Source organism: Coregonus clupeaformis, chromosome 16, assembly GCF_020615455.1.
Source record: "Coregonus clupeaformis isolate EN_2021a chromosome 16, ASM2061545v1, whole genome shotgun sequence".
NCBI lineage: Eukaryota > Metazoa > Chordata > Actinopteri > Salmoniformes > Salmonidae > Coregonus > Coregonus clupeaformis.
Window position 1 is genome coordinate 22179122 of NC_059207.1, and position 17366 is coordinate 22196487.

A 17366-nucleotide genomic window follows, 5' to 3' on the forward strand; every position below is an offset into this window, starting at 1 on the left:
GTGTATCCAAACAGAGTGGTAGGTGGCTCTGCATTATTTAGATGTTGGTAGTCAGTTTACTAAGACATTAGTGGTGTATCCAAACAGAGCGGTAGGTGGCTCTGCATTATTTAGATGTTGGTAGTCAGTTTACTAAGACATTAGTGGTGTATCCAAACAGAGCGGTAGGTGGCTCTGCATTATTTAGATGTTGGTAGTCAGTTTACTAAGACATTAGTGGTGTATCCAAACAGAGCGGTAGGTGGCTCTGCATTATTTAGATGTTGGTAGTCAGTTTACTAAGACATTAGTGGTGTATCCAAACAGAGTGGTAGGTGGCTCTGCATTATTTAGATGTTGGTAGTCAGTTTACTAAGACATTAGTGGTGTATCCAAACAGAGCGGTAGGTGGCTCTGCATTATTTAGATGTTGGTAGTCAGTTTACTAAGACATTAGTGGTGTATCCAAACAGAGCGGTAGGTGGCTCTGCATTATTTAGATGTTGGTAGTCAGTTTACTAAGACATTAGTGGTGTATCCAAACAGAGCGGTAGGTGGCTCTGCATTATTTAGATGTTGGTAGTCAGTTTACTAAGACATTAGTGGTGTATCCAAACAGAGCGGTAGGTGGCTCTGCATTATTTAGATGTTGGTAGTCAGTTTACTAAGACATTAGTGGTGTATCCAAACAGAGTGGTAGGTGGCTCTGCATTATTTAGATGTTGGTAGTCAGTTTACTAAGACATTAGTGGTGTATCCAAACAGAGTGGTAGGTGGCTCTGCATTATTTAGATGTTGGTAGTCAGTTTACTAAGACATTAGTGGTGTATCCAAACAGAGTGGTAGGTGGCTCTGCATTATTTAGATGTTGGTAGTCAGTTTACTAAGACATTAGTGGTGTATCCAAACAGAGCGGTAGGTGGCTCTGCATTATTTAGATGTTGGTAGTCAGTTTACTAAGACATTAGTGGTGTATCCAAACAGAGCGGTAGGTGGCTCTGCATTATTTAGATGTTGGTAGTCAGTTTACTAAGACATTAGTGGTGTATCCAAACAGAGTGGTAGGTGGCTCTGCATTATTTAGATGTTGGTAGTCAGTTTACTAAGACATTAGTGGTGTATCCAAACAGAGTGGTAGGTGGCTCTGCATTATTTAGATGTTGGTAGTCAGTTTACTAAGACATTAGTGGTGTATCCAAACAGAGTGGTAGGTGGCTCTGCATTATTTAGATGTTGGTAGTCAGTTTACTAAGACATTAGTGGTGTATCCAAACAGAGCGGTAGGTGGCTCTGCATTATTTAGATGTTGGTAGTCAGTTTACTAAGACATTAGTGGTGTATCCAAACAGAGTGGTAGGTGGCTCTGCATTATTTAGATGTTGGTAGTCAGTTTACTAAGACATTAGTGGTGTATCCAAACAGAGTGGTAGGTGGCTCTGCATTATTTAGATGTTGGTAGTCAGTTTACTAAGACATTAGTGGTGTATCCAAACAGAGTGGTAGGTGGCTCTGCATTATTTAGATGTTGGTAGTCAGTTTACTAAGACATTAGTGGTGTATCCAAACAGAGCGGTAGGTGGCTCTGCATTATTTAGATGTTGGTAGTCAGTTTACTAAGACATTAGTGGTGTATCCAAACAGAGCGGTAGGTGGCTCTGCATTATTTAGATGTTGGTAGTCAGTTTACTAAGACATTAGTGGTGTATCCAAACAGAGTGGTAGGTGGCTCTGCATTATTTAGATGTTGGTAGTCAGTTTACTAAGACATTAGTGGTGTATCCAAACAGAGCGGTAGGTGGCTCTGCATTATTTAGATGTTGGTAGTCAGTTTACTAAGACATTAGTGGTGTATCCAAACAGAGTGGTAGGTGGCTCTGCATTATTTAGATGTTGGTAGTCAGTTTACTAAGACATTAGTGGTGTATCCAAACAGAGTGGTAGGTGGCTCTGCATTATTTAGATGTTGGTAGTCAGTTTACTAAGACATTAGTGGTGTATCCAAACAGAGCGGTAGGTGGCTCTGCATTATTTAGATGTTGGTAGTCAGTTTACTAAGACATTAGTGGTGTATCCAAACAGAGTGGTAGGTGGCTCTGCATTATTTAGATGTTGGCAGTCAGTTTACTAAGACATTAGTGGTGTATCCAAACAGAGTGGTAGGTGGCTCTGCATTATTTAGATGTTGGTAGTCAGTTTACTAAGACATTAGTGGTGTATCCAAACAGAGCGGTAGGTGGCTCTGCATTATTTAGATGTTGGTAGTCAGTTTACTAAGACATTAGTGGTGTATCCAAACAGAGCGGTAGGTGGCTCTGCATTATTTAGATGTTGGTAGTCAGTTTACTAAGACATTAGTGGTGTATCCAAACAGAGTGGTAGGTGGCTCTGCATTATTTAGATGTTGGTAGTCAGTTTACTAAGACATTAGTGGTGTATCCAAACAGAGCGGTAGGTGGCTCTGCATTATTTAGATGTTGGTAGTCAGTTTACTAAGACATTAGTGGTGTATCCAAACAGAGCTGGTAGGTGGCTCTGCATTATTTAGATGTTGGTAGTCAGTTTACTAAGACATTAGTGGTGTATCCAAACAGAGCGGTAGGTGGCTCTGCATTATTTAGATGTTGGTAGTCAGTTTACTAAGACATTAGTGGTGTATCCAAACAGAGTGGTAGGTGGCTCTGCATTATTTAGATGTTGGTAGTCAGTTTACTAAGACATTAGTGGTGTATCCAAACAGAGTGGTAGGTGGCTCTGCATTATTTAGATGTTGGTAGTCAGTTTACTAAGACATTAGTGGTGTATCCAAACAGAGCGGTAGGTGGCTCTGCATTATTTAGATGTTGGTAGTCAGTTTACTAAGACATTAGTGGTGTATCCAAACAGAGTGGTAGGTGGCTCTGCATTATTTAGATGTTGGTAGTCAGTTTACTAAGACATTAGTGGTGTATCCAAACAGAGCGGTAGGTGGCTCTGCATTATTTAGATGTTGGTAGTCAGTTTACTAAGACATTAGTGGTGTATCCAAACAGAGTGGTAGGTGGCTCTGCATTATTTAGATGTTGGTAGTCAGTTTACTAAGACATTAGTGGTGTATCCAAACAGAGCGGTAGGTGGCTCTGCATTATTTAGATGTTGGTAGTCAGTTTACTAAGACATTAGTGGTGTATCCAAACAGAGCGGTAGGTGGCTCTGCATTATTTAGATGTTGGTAGTCAGTTTACTAAGACATTAGTGGTGTATCCAAACAGAGCGGTAGGTGGCTCTGCATTATTTAGATGTTGGTAGTCAGTTTACTAAGACATTAGTGGTGTATCCAAACAGAGCGGTAGGTGGCTCTGCATTATTTAGATGTTGGTAGTCAGTTTACTAAGACATTAGTGGTGTATCCAAACAGAGTGGTAGGTGGCTCTGCATTATTTAGATGTTGGTAGTCAGTTTACTAAGACATTAGTGGTGTATCCAAACAGAGTGGTAGGTGGCTCTGCATTATTTAGATGTTGGTAGTCAGTTTACTAAGACATTAGTGGTGTATCCAAACAGAGTGGTAGGTGGCTCTGCATTATTTAGATGTTGGTAGTCAGTTTACTAAGACATTAGTGGTGTATCCAAACAGAGTGGTAGGTGGCTCTGCATTATTTAGATGTTGGTAGTCAGTTTACTAAGACATTAGTGGTGTATCCAAACAGAGCGGTAGGTGGCTCTGCATTATTTAGATGTTGGTAGTCAGTTTACTAAGACATTAGTGGTGTATCCAAACAGAGTGGTAGGTGGCTCTGCATTATTTAGATGTTGGTAGTCAGTTTACTAAGACATTAGTGGTGTATCCAAACAGAGCGGTAGGTGGCTCTGCATTATTTAGATGTTGGTAGTCAGTTTACTAAGACATTAGTGGTGTATCCAAACAGAGTGGTAGGTGGCTCTGCATTATTTAGATGTTGGTAGTCAGTTTACTAAGACATTAGTGGTGTATCCAAACAGAGTGGTAGGTGGCTCTGCATTATTTAGATGTTGGTAGTCAGTTTACTAAGACATTAGTGGTGTATCCAAACAGAGCGGTAGGTGGCTCTGCATTATTTAGATGTTGGTAGTCAGTTTACTAAGACATTAGTGGTGTATCCAAACAGAGTGGTAGGTGGCTCTGCATTATTTAGATGTTGGTAGTCAGTTTACTAAGACATTAGTGGTGTATCCAAACAGAGCGGTAGGTGGCTCTGCATTATTTAGATGTTGGTAGTCAGTTTACTAAGACATTAGTGGTGTATCCAAACAGAGCGGTAGGTGGCTCTGCATTATTTAGATGTTGGTAGTCAGTTTACTAAGACATTAGTGGTGTATCCAAACAGAGTGGTAGGTGGCTCTGCATTATTTAGATGTTGGTAGTCAGTTTACTAAGACATTAGTGGTGTATCCAAACAGAGTGGTAGGTGGCTCTGCATTATTTAGATGTTGGTAGTCAGTTTACTAAGACATTAGTGGTGTATCCAAACAGAGTGGTAGGTGGCTCTGCATTATTTAGATGTTGGTAGTCAGTTTACTAAGACATTAGTGGTGTATCCAAACAGAGTGGTAGGTGGCTCTGCATTATTTAGATGTTGGTAGTCAGTTTACTAAGACATTAGTGGTGTATCCAAACAGAGTGGTAGGTGGCTCTGCATTATTTAGATGTTGGTAGTCAGTTTACTAAGACATTAGTGGTGTATCCAAACAGAGCGGTAGGTGGCTCTGCATTATTTAGATGTTGGTAGTCAGTTTACTAAGACATTAGTGGTGTATCCAAACAGAGCGGTAGGTGGCTCTGCATTATTTAGATGTTGGTAGTCAGTTTACTAAGACATTAGTGGTGTATCCAAACAGAGCGGTAGGTGGCTCTGCATTATTTAGATGTTGGTAGTCAGTTTACTAAGACATTAGTGGTGTATCCAAACAGAGTGGTAGGTGGCTCTGCATTATTTAGATGTTGGTAGTCAGTTTACTAAGACATTAGTGGTGTATCCAAACAGAGCGGTAGGTGGCTCTGCATTATTTAGATGTTGGTAGTCAGTTTACTAAGACATTAGTGGTGTATCCAAACAGAGCGGTAGGTGGCTCTGCATTATTTAGATGTTGGTAGTCAGTTTACTAAGACATTAGTGGTGTATCCAAACAGAGTGGTAGGTGGCTCTGCATTATTTAGATGTTGGTAGTCAGTTTACTAAGACATTAGTGGTGTATCCAAACAGAGTGGTAGGTGGCTCTGCATTATTTAGATGTTGGTAGTCAGTTTACTAAGACATTAGTGGTGTATCCAAACAGAGTGGTAGGTGGCTCTGCATTATTTAGATGTTGGTAGTCAGTTTACTAAGACATTAGTGGTGTATCCAAACAGAGTGGTAGGTGGCTCTGCATTATTTAGATGTTGGTAGTCAGTTTACTAAGACATTAGTGGTGTATCCAAACAGAGTGGTAGGTGGCTCTGCATTATTTAGATGTTGGTAGTCAGTTTACTAAGACATTAGTGGTGTATCCAAACAGAGCGGTAGGTGGCTCTGCATTATTTAGATGTTGGTAGTCAGTTTACTAAGACATTAGTGGTGTATCCAAACAGAGCGGTAGGTGGCTCTGCATTATTTAGATGTTGGTAGTCAGTTTACTAAGACATTAGTGGTGTATCCAAACAGAGTGGTAGGTGGCTCTGCATTATTTAGATGTTGGTAGTCAGTTTACTAAGACATTAGTGGTGTATCCAAACAGAGCGGTAGGTGGCTCTGCATTATTTAGATGTTGGTAGTCAGTTTACTAAGACATTAGTGGTGTATCCAAACAGAGCGGTAGGTGGCTCTGCATTATTTAGATGTTGGTAGTCAGTTTACTAAGACATTAGTGGTGTATCCAAACAGAGCTGGTAGGTGGCTCTGCATTATTTAGATGTTGGTAGTCAGTTTACTAAGACATTAGTGGTGTATCCAAACAGAGCGGTAGGTGGCTCTGCATTATTTAGATGTTGGTAGTCAGTTTACTAAGACATTAGTGGTGTATCCAAACAGAGCGGTAGGTGGCTCTGCATTATTTAGATGTTGGTAGTCAGTTTACTAAGACATTAGTGGTGTATCCAAACAGAGTGGTAGGTGGCTCTGCATTATTTAGATGTTGGTAGTCAGTTTACTAAGACATTAGTGGTGTATCCAAACAGAGCGGTAGGTGGCTCTGCATTATTTAGATGTTGGTAGTCAGTTTACTAAGACATTAGTGGTGTATCCAAACAGAGTGGTAGGTGGCTCTGCATTATTTAGATGTTGGTAGTCAGTTTACTAAGACATTAGTGGTGTATCCAAACAGAGCGGTAGGTGGCTCTGCATTATTTAGATGTTGGTAGTCAGTTTACTAAGACATTAGTGGTGTATCCAAACAGAGCGGTAGGTGGCTCTGCATTATTTAGATGTTGGTAGTCAGTTTACTAAGACATTAGTGGTGTATCCAAACAGAGCGGTAGGTGGCTCTGCATTATTTAGATGTTGGTAGTCAGTTTACTAAGACATTAGTGGTGTATCCAAACAGAGCGGTAGGTGGTATTTTTGGTTGGTAGTCAGTTTACTAAGACATTGTGGTGTATCCAAACAGGTGTGGTGGCTCTGCATTATTTAGATGTTGGTAGTCAGTTTACTAAGACATTAGTGGTGTATCCAAACAGAGTGGTAGGTGGCTCTGCATTATTTAGATGTTGGTAGTCAGTTTACTAAGACATTAGTGGTGTATCCAAACAGAGCGGTAGGTGGCTCTGCATTATTTAGATGTTGGTAGTCAGTTTACTAAGACATTAGTGGTGTATCCAAACAGAGTGGTAGGTGGCTCTGCATTATTTAGATGTTGGTAGTCAGTTTACTAAGACATTAGTGGTGTATCCAAACAGAGCGGTAGGTGGCTCTGCATTATTTAGATGTTGGTAGTCAGTTTACTAAGACATTAGTGGTGTATCCAAACAGAGTGGTAGGTGGCTCTGCATTATTTAGATGTTGGTAGTCAGTTTACTAAGACATTAGTGGTGTATCCAAACAGAGCGGTAGGTGGCTCTGCATTATTTAGATGTTGGTAGTCAGTTTACTAAGACATTAGTGGTGTATCCAAACAGAGCGGTAGGTGGCTCTGCATTATTTAGATGTTGGTAGTCAGTTTACTAAGACATTAGTGGTGTATCCAAACAGAGTGGTAGGTGGCTCTGCATTATTTAGATGTTGGTAGTCAGTTTACTAAGACATTAGTGGTGTATCCAAACAGAGTGGTAGGTGGCTCTGCATTATTTAGATGTTGGTAGTCAGTTTACTAAGACATTAGTGGTGTATCCAAACAGAGTGGTAGGTGGCTCTGCATTATTTAGATGTTGGTAGTCAGTTTACTAAGACATTAGTGGTGTATCCAAACAGAGCGGTAGGTGGCTCTGCATTATTTAGATGTTGGTAGTCAGTTTACTAAGACATTAGTGGTGTATCCAAACAGAGTGGTAGGTGGCTCTGCATTATTTAGATGTTGGTAGTCAGTTTACTAAGACATTAGTGGTGTATCCAAACAGAGTGGTAGGTGGCTCTGCATTATTTAGATGTTGGTAGTCAGTTTACTAAGACATTAGTGGTGTATCCAAACAGAGTGGTAGGTGGCTCTGCATTATTTAGATGTTGGTAGTCAGTTTTACTAAGACATTAGTGGTGTATCCAAACAGAGCGGTAGGTGGCTCTGCATTATTTAGATGTTGGTAGTCAGTTTACTAAGACATTAGTGGTGTATCCAAACAGAGCGGTAGGTGGCTCTGCATTATTTAGATGTTGGTAGTCAGTTTACTAAGACATTAGTGGTGTATCCAAACAGAGTGGTAGGTGGCTCTGCATTATTTAGATGTTGGTAGTCAGTTTACTAAGACATTAGTGGTGTATCCAAACAGAGTGGTAGGTGGCTCTGCATTATTTAGATGTTGGTAGTCAGTTTACTAAGACATTAGTGGTGTATCCAAACAGAGTGGTAGGTGGCTCTGCATTATTTAGATGTTGGTAGTCAGTTTACTAAGACATTAGTGGTGTATCCAAACAGAGCGGTAGGTGGCTCTGCATTATTTAGATGTTGGTAGTCAGTTTACTAAGACATTAGTGGTGTATCCAAACAGAGTGGTAGGTGGCTCTGCATTATTTAGATGTTGGTAGTCAGTTTACTAAGACATTAGTGGTGTATCCAAACAGAGCGGTAGGTGGCTCTGCATTATTTAGATGTTGGTAGTCAGTTTACTAAGACATTAGTGGTGTATCCAAACAGAGCGGTAGGTGGCTCTGCATTATTTAGATGTTGGTAGTCAGTTTACTAAGACATTAGTGGTGTATCCAAACAGAGCGGTAGGTGGCTCTGCATTATTTAGATGTTGGTAGTCAGTTTACTAAGACATTAGTGGTGTATCCAAACAGAGTGGTAGGTGGCTCTGCATTATTTAGATGTTGGTAGTCAGTTTACTAAGACATTAGTGGTGTATCCAAACAGAGCGGTAGGTGGCTCTGCATTATTTAGATGTTGGTAGTCAGTTTTACTAAGACATTAGTGGTGTATCCAAACAGAGCGGTAGGTGGCTCTGCATTATTTAGATGTTGGTAGTCAGTTTACTAAGACATTAGTGGTGTATCCAAACAGAGTGGTAGGTGGCTCTGCATTATTTAGATGTTGGTAGTCAGTTTACTAAGACATTAGTGGTGTATCCAAACAGAGCGGTAGGTGGCTCTGCATTATTTAGATGTTGGTAGTCAGTTTACTAAGACATTAGTGGGGTATCCAAACAGAGTGGTAGGTGGCTCTGCATTATTTAGATGTTGGTAGTCAGTTTACTAAGACATTAGTGGTGTATCCAAACAGAGTGGTAGGTGGCTCTGCATTATTTAGATGTTGGTAGTCAGTTTACTAAGACATTAGTGGTGTATCCAAACAGAGCGGTAGGTGGCTCTGCATTATTTAGATGTTGGTAGTCAGTTTACTAAGACATTAGTGGTGTATCCAAACAGAGCGGTAGGTGGCTCTGCATTATTTAGATGTTGGTAGTCAGTTTACTAAGACATTAGTGGTGTATCCAAACAGAGTGGTAGGTGGCTCTGCATTATTTAGATGTTGGTAGTCAGTTTACTAAGACATTAGTGGTGTATCCAAACAGAGCGGTAGGTGGCTCTGCATTATTTAGATGTTGGTAGTCAGTTTACTAAGACATTAGTGGTGTATCCAAACAGAGCGGTAGGTGGCTCTGCATTATTTAGATGTTGGTAGTCAGTTTACTAAGACATTAGTGGTGTATCCAAACAGAGCGGTAGGTGGCTCTGCATTATTTAGATGTTGGTAGTCAGTTTACTAAGACATTAGTGGTGTATCCAAACAGAGTGGTAGGTGGCTCTGCATTATTTAGATGTTGGTAGTCAGTTTACTAAGACATTAGTGGTGTATCCAAACAGAGTGGTAGGTGGCTCTGCATTATTTAGATGTTGGTAGTCAGTTTACTAAGACATTAGTGGTGTATCCAAACAGAGTGGTAGGTGGCTCTGCATTATTTAGATGTTGGTAGTCAGTTTACTAAGACATTAGTGGTGTATCCAAACAGAGTGGTAGGTGGCTCTGCATTATTTAGATGTTGGTAGTCAGTTTACTAAGACATTAGTGGTGTATCCAAACAGAGTGGTAGGTGGCTCTGCATTATTTAGATGTTGGTAGTCAGTTTACTAAGACATTAGTGGTGTATCCAAACAGAGTGGTAGGTGGCTCTGCATTATTTAGATGTTGGTAGTCAGTTTACTAAGACATTAGTGGTGTATCCAAACAGAGTGGTAGGTGGCTCTGCATTATTTAGATGTTGGTAGTCAGTTTACTAAGACATTAGTGGTGTATCCAAACAGAGTGGTAGGTGGCTCTGCATTATTTAGATGTTGGTAGTCAGTTTACTAAGACATTAGTGGTGTATCCAAACAGAGCGGTAGGTGGCTCTGCATTATTTAGATGTTGGTAGTCAGTTTACTAAGACATTAGTGGTGTATCCAAACAGAGTGGTAGGTGGCTCTGCATTATTTAGATGTTGGTAGTCAGTTTACTAAGACATTAGTGGTGTATCCAAACAGAGTGGTAGGTGGCTCTGCATTATTTAGATGTTGGTAGTCAGTTTACTAAGACATTAGTGGTGTATCCAAACAGAGCGGTAGGTGGCTCTGCATTATTTAGATGTTGGTAGTCAGTTTACTAAGACATTAGTGGTGTATCCAAACAGAGTGGTAGGTGGCTCTGCATTATTTAGATGTTGGTAGTCAGTTTACTAAGACATTAGTGGTGTATCCAAACAGAGTGGTAGGTGGCTCTGCATTATTTAGATGTTGGTAGTCAGTTTACTAAGACATTAGTGGTGTATCCAAACAGAGCGGTAGGTGGCTCTGCATTATTTAGATGTTGGTAGTCAGTTTACTAAGACATTAGTGGTGTATCCAAACAGAGTGGTAGGTGGCTCTGCATTATTTAGATGTTGGTAGTCAGTTTACTAAGACATTAGTGGTGTATCCAAACAGAGTGGTAGGTGGCTCTGCATTATTTAGATGTTGGTAGTCAGTTTACTAAGACATTAGTGGTGTATCCAAACAGAGCGGTAGGTGGCTCTGCATTATTTAGATGTTGGTAGTCAGTTTACTAAGACATTAGTGGTGTATCCAAACAGAGCGGTAGGTGGCTCTGCATTATTTAGATGTTGGTAGTCAGTTTACTAAGACATTAGTGGTGTATCCAAACAGAGTGGTAGGTGGCTCTGCATTATTTAGATGTTGGTAGTCAGTTTACTAAGACATTAGTGGTGTATCCAAACAGAGTGGTAGGTGGCTCTGCATTATTTAGATGTTGGTAGTCAGTTTACTAAGACATTAGTGGTGTATCCAAACAGAGTGGTAGGTGGCTCTGCATTATTTAGATGTTGGTAGTCAGTTTACTAAGACATTAGTGGTGTATCCAAACAGAGTGGTAGGTGGCTCTGCATTATTTAGATGTTGGTAGTCAGTTTACTAAGACATTAGTGGTGTATCCAAACAGAGTGGTAGGTGGCTCTGCATTATTTAGATGTTGGTAGTCAGTTTACTAAGACATTAGTGGTGTATCCAAACAGAGTGGTAGGTGGCTCTGCATTATTTAGATGTTGGTAGTCAGTTTACTAAGACATTAGTGGTGTATCCAAACAGAGTGGTAGGTGGCTCTGCATTATTTAGATGTTGGTAGTCAGTTTACTAAGACATTAGTGGTGTATCCAAACAGAGTGGTAGGTGGCTCTGCATTATTTAGATGTTGGTAGTCAGTTTACTAAGACATTAGTGGTGTATCCAAACAGAGTGGTAGGTGGCTCTGCATTATTTAGATGTTGGTAGTCAGTTTACTAAGACATTAGTGGTGTATCCAAACAGAGCGGTAGGTGGCTCTGCATTATTTAGATGTTGGTAGTCAGTTTACTAAGACATTAGTGGTGTATCCAAACAGAGTGGTAGGTGGCTCTGCATTATTTAGATGTTGGTAGTCAGTTTACTAAGACATTAGTGGTGTATCCAAACAGAGTGGTAGGTGGCTCTGCATTATTTAGATGTTGGTAGTCAGTTTACTAAGACATTAGTGGTGTATCCAAACAGAGCGGTAGGTGGCTCTGCATTATTTAGATGTTGGTAGTCAGTTTACTAAGACATTAGTGGTGTATCCAAACAGAGTGGTAGGTGGCTCTGCATTATTTAGATGTTGGTAGTCAGTTTACTAAGACATTAGTGGTGTATCCAAACAGAGCGGTAGGTGGCTCTGCATTATTTAGATGTTGGTAGTCAGTTTACTAAGACATTAGTGGTGTATCCAAACAGAGTGGTAGGTGGCTCTGCATTATTTAGATGTTGGTAGTCAGTTTACTAAGACATTAGTGGTGTATCCAAACAGAGTGGTAGGTGGCTCTGCATTATTTAGATGTTGGTAGTCAGTTTACTAAGACATTAGTGGTGTATCCAAACAGAGTGGTAGGTGGCTCTGCATTATTTAGATGTTGGTAGTCAGTTTACTAAGACATTAGTGGTGTATCCAAACAGAGTGGTAGGTGGCTCTGCATTATTTAGATGTTGGTAGTCAGTTTACTAAGACATTAGTGGTGTATCCAAACAGAGCGGTAGGTGGCTCTGCATTATTTAGATGTTGGTAGTCAGTTTACTAAGACATTAGTGGTGTATCCAAACAGAGTGGTAGGTGGCTCTGCATTATTTAGATGTTGGTAGTCAGTTTACTAAGACATTAGTGGTGTATCCAAACAGAGCGGTAGGTGGCTCTGCATTATTTAGATGTTGGTAGTCAGTTTACTAAGACATTAGTGGTGTATCCAAACAGAGTGGTAGGTGGCTCTGCATTATTTAGATGTTGGTAGTCAGTTTACTAAGACATTAGTGGTGTATCCAAACAGAGTGGTAGGTGGCTCTGCATTATTTAGATGTTGGTAGTCAGTTTACTAAGACATTAGTGGTGTATCCAAACAGAGTGGTAGGTGGCTCTGCATTATTTAGATGTTGGTAGTCAGTTTACTAAGACATTAGTGGTGTATCCAAACAGAGTGGTAGGTGGCTCTGCATTATTTAGATGTTGGTAGTCAGTTTACTAAGACATTAGTGGTGTATCCAAACAGAGTGGTAGGTGGCTCTGCATTATTTAGATGTTGGTAGTCAGTTTACTAAGACATTAGTGGTGTATCCAAACAGAGCGGTAGGTGGCTCTGCATTATTTAGATGTTGGTAGTCAGTTTACTAAGACATTAGTGGTGTATCCAAACAGAGTGGTAGGTGGCTCTGCATTATTTAGATGTTGGTAGTCAGTTTACTAAGACATTAGTGGTGTATCCAAACAGAGTGGTAGGTGGCTCTGCATTATTTAGATGTTGGTAGTCAGTTTACTAAGACATTAGTGGTGTATCCAAACAGAGTGGTAGGTGGCTCTGCATTATTTAGATGTTGGTAGTCAGTTTACTAAGACATTAGTGGTGTATCCAAACAGAGCGGTAGGTGGCTCTGCATTATTTAGATGTTGGTAGTCAGTTTACTAAGACATTAGTGGTGTATCCAAACAGAGCGGTAGGTGGCTCTGCATTATTTAGATGTTGGTAGTCAGTTTACTAAGACATTAGTGGTGTATCCAAACAGAGCGGTAGGTGGCTCTGCATTATTTAGATGTTGGTAGTCAGTTTACTAAGACATTAGTGGTGTATCCAAACAGAGTGGTAGGTGGCTCTGCATTATTTAGATGTTGGTAGTCAGTTTACTAAGACATTAGTGGTGTATCCAAACAGAGTGGTAGGTGGCTCTGCATTATTTAGATGTTGGTAGTCAGTTTACTAAGACATTAGTGGTGTATCCAAACAGAGCGGTAGGTGGCTCTGCATTATTTAGATGTTGGTAGTCAGTTTACTAAGACATTAGTGGTGTATCCAAACAGAGTGGTAGGTGGCTCTGCATTATTTAGATGTTGGTAGTCAGTTTACTAAGACATTAGTGGTGTATCCAAACAGAGTGGTAGGTGGCTCTGCATTATTTAGATGTTGGTAGTCAGTTTACTAAGACATTAGTGGTGTATCCAAACAGAGTGGTAGGTGGCTCTGCATTATTTAGATGTTGGTAGTCAGTTTACTAAGACATTAGTGGTGTATCCAAACAGAGTGGTAGGTGGCTCTGCATTATTTAGATGTTGGTAGTCAGTTTACTAAGACATTAGTGGTGTATCCAAACAGAGTGGTAGGTGGCTCTGCATTATTTAGATGTTGGTAGTCAGTTTACTAAGACATTAGTGGTGTATCCAAACAGAGTGGTAGGTGGCTCTGCATTATTTAGATGTTGGTAGTCAGTTTACTAAGACATTAGTGGTGTATCCAAACAGAGTGGTAGGTGGCTCTGCATTATTTAGATGTTGGTAGTCAGTTTACTAAGACATTAGTGGTGTATCCAAACAGAGCGGTAGGTGGCTCTGCATTATTTAGATGTTGGTAGTCAGTTTACTAAGACATTAGTGGTGTATCCAAACAGAGTGGTAGGTGGCTCTGCATTATTTAGATGTTGGTAGTCAGTTTACTAAGACATTAGTGGTGTATCCAAACAGAGTGGTAGGTGGCTCTGCATTATTTAGATGTTGGTAGTCAGTTTACTAAGACATTAGTGGTGTATCCAAACAGAGTGGTAGGTGGCTCTGCATTATTTAGATGTTGGTAGTCAGTTTACTAAGACATTAGTGGTGTATCCAAACAGAGCGGTAGGTGGCTCTGCATTATTTAGATGTTGGTAGTCAGTTTACTAAGACATTAGTGGTGTATCCAAACAGAGTGGTAGGTGGCTCTGCATTATTTAGATGTTGGTAGTCAGTTTACTAAGACATTAGTGGTGTATCCAAACAGAGTGGTAGGTGGCTCTGCATTATTTAGATGTTGGTAGTCAGTTTACTAAGACATTAGTGGTGTATCCAAACAGAGTGGTAGGTGGCTCTGCATTATTTAGATGTTGGTAGTCAGTTTACTAAGACATTAGTGGTGTATCCAAACAGAGTGGTAGGTGGCTCTGCATTATTTAGATGTTGGTAGTCAGTTTACTAAGACATTAGTGGTGTATCCAAACAGAGTGGTAGGTGGCTCTGCATTATTTAGATGTTGGTAGTCAGTTTACTAAGACATTAGTGGTGTATCCAAACAGAGTGGTAGGTGGCTCTGCATTATTTAGATGTTGGTAGTCAGTTTACTAAGACATTAGTGGTGTATCCAAACAGAGTGGTAGGTGGCTCTGCATTATTTAGATGTTGGTAGTCAGTTTACTAAGACATTAGTGGTGTATCCAAACAGAGTGGTAGGTGGCTCTGCATTATTTAGATGTTGGTAGTCAGTTTACTAAGACATTAGTGGTGTATCCAAACAGAGCGGTAGGTGGCTCTGCATTATTTAGATGTTGGTAGTCAGTTTACTAAGACATTAGTGGTGTATCCAAACAGAGGTGGGTAGGTGGCTCTGCATTATTTAGATGTTGGTAGTCAGTTTACTAAGACATTAGTGGTGTATCCAAACAGAGTGGTAGGTGGCTCTGCATTATTTAGATGTTGGTAGTCAGTTTACTAAGACATTAGTGGTGTATCCAAACAGAGTGGTAGGTGGCTCTGCATTATTTAGATGTTGGTAGTCAGTTTACTAAGACATTAGTGGTGTATCCAAACAGAGTGGTAGGTGGCTCTGCATTATTTAGATGTTGGTAGTCAGTTTACTAAGACATTAGTGGTGTATCCAAACAGAGTGGTAGGTGGCTCTGCATTATTTAGATGTTGGTAGTCAGTTTACTAAGACATTAGTGGTGTATCCAAACAGAGTGGTAGGTGGCTCTGCATTATTTAGATGTTGGTAGTCAGTTTACTAAGACATTAGTGGTGTATCCAAACAGAGTGGTAGGTGGCTCTGCATTATTTAGATGTTGGTAGTCAGTTTACTAAGACATTAGTGGTGTATCCAAACAGAGTGGTAGGTGGCTCTGCATTATTTAGATGTTGGTAGTCAGTTTACTAAGACATTAGTGGTGTATCCAAACAGAGTGGTAGGTGGCTCTGCATTATTTAGATGTTGGTAGTCAGTTTACTAAGACATTAGTGGTGTATCCAAACAGAGTGGTAGGTGGCTCTGCATTATTTAGATGTTGGTAGTCAGTTTACTAAGACATTAGTGGTGTATCCAAACAGAGTGGTAGGTGGCTCTGCATTATTTAGATGTTGGTAGTCAGTTTACTAAGACATTAGTGGTGTATCCAAACAGAGCGGTAGGTGGCTCTGCATTATTTAGATGTTGGTAGTCAGTTTACTAAGACATTAGTGGTGTATCCAAACAGAGTGGTAGGTGGCTCTGCATTATTTAGATGTTGGTAGTCAGTTTACTAAGACATTAGTGGTGTATCCAAACAGAGTGGTAGGTGGCTCTGCATTATTTAGATGTTGGTAGTCAGTTTACTAAGACATTAGTGGTGTATCCAAACAGAGCGGTAGGTGGCTCTGCATTATTTAGATGTTGGTAGTCAGTTTACTAAGACATTAGTGGTGTATCCAAACAGAGTGGTAGGTGGCTCTGCATTATTTAGATGTTGGTAGTCAGTTTACTAAGACATTAGTGGTGTATCCAAACAGAGTGGTAGGTGGCTCTGCATTATTTAGATGTTGGTAGTCAGTTTACTAAGACATTAGTGGTGTATCCAAACAGAGTGGTAGGTGGCTCTGCATTATTTAGATGTTGGTAGTCAGTTTACTAAGACATTAGTGGTGTATCCAAACAGAGTGGTAGGTGGCTCTGCATTATTTAGATGTTGGTAGTCAGTTTACTAAGACATTAGTGGTGTATCCAAACAGAGTGGTAGGTGGCTCTGCATTATTTAGATGTTGGTAGTCAGTTTACTAAGACATTAGTGGTGTATCCAAACAGAGTGGTAGGTGGCTCTGCATTATTTAGATGTTGGTAGTCAGTTTACTAAGACATTAGTGGTGTATCCAAACAGAGTGGTAGGTGGCTCTGCATTATTTAGATGTTGGTAGTCAGTTTACTAAGACATTAGTGGTGTATCCAAACAGAGTGGTAGGTGGCTCTGCATTATTTAGATGTTGGTAGTCAGTTTACTAAGACATTAGTGGTGTATCCAAACAGAGTGGTAGGTGGCTCTGCATTATTTAGATGTTGGTAGTCAGTTTACTAAGACATTAGTGGTGTATCCAAACAGAGCGGTAGGTGGCTCTGCATTATTTAGATGTTGGTAGTCAGTTTACTAAGACATTAGTGGTGTATCCAAACAGAGTGGTAGGTGGCTCTGCATTATTTAGATGTTGGTAGTCAGTTTACTAAGACATTAGTGGTGTATCCAAACAGAGTGGTAGGTGGCTCTGCATTATTTAGATGTTGGTAGTCAGTTTACTAAGACATTAGTGGTGTATCCAAACAGAGTGGTAGGTGGCTCTGCATTATTTAGATGTTGGTAGTCAGTTTACTAAGACATTAGTGGTGTATCCAAACAGAGTGGTAGGTGGCTCTGCATTATTTAGATGTTGGTAGTCAGTTTACTAAGACATTAGTGGTGTATCCAAACAGAGTGGTAGGTGGCTCTGCATTATTTAGATGTTGGTAGTCAGTTTACTAAGACATTAGTGGTGTATCCAAACAGAGTGGTAGGTGGCTCTGCATTATTTAGATGTTGGTAGTCAGTTTACTAAGACATTAGTGGTGTATCCAAACAGAGCGGTAGGTGGCTCTGCATTATTTAGATGTTGGTAGTCAGTTTACTAAGACATTAGTGGTGTATCCAAACAGAGCGGTAGGTGGCTCTGCATTATTTAGATGTTGGTAGTCAGTTTACTAAGACATTAGT

At 40.2% G+C, this 17366-nt stretch overlaps 1 protein-coding gene across 1 annotated transcript in view; it reads right to left on the reverse strand.

Annotated features, from left to right (window-relative positions):
• LOC121584483 (WD repeat and FYVE domain-containing protein 3-like) overlaps nt 1–17366 on the reverse strand; it is a 267617-nt gene that overhangs the window by 231830 nt on the left and 18421 nt on the right. The gene's annotated exons all lie outside the window — the stretch shown is intronic.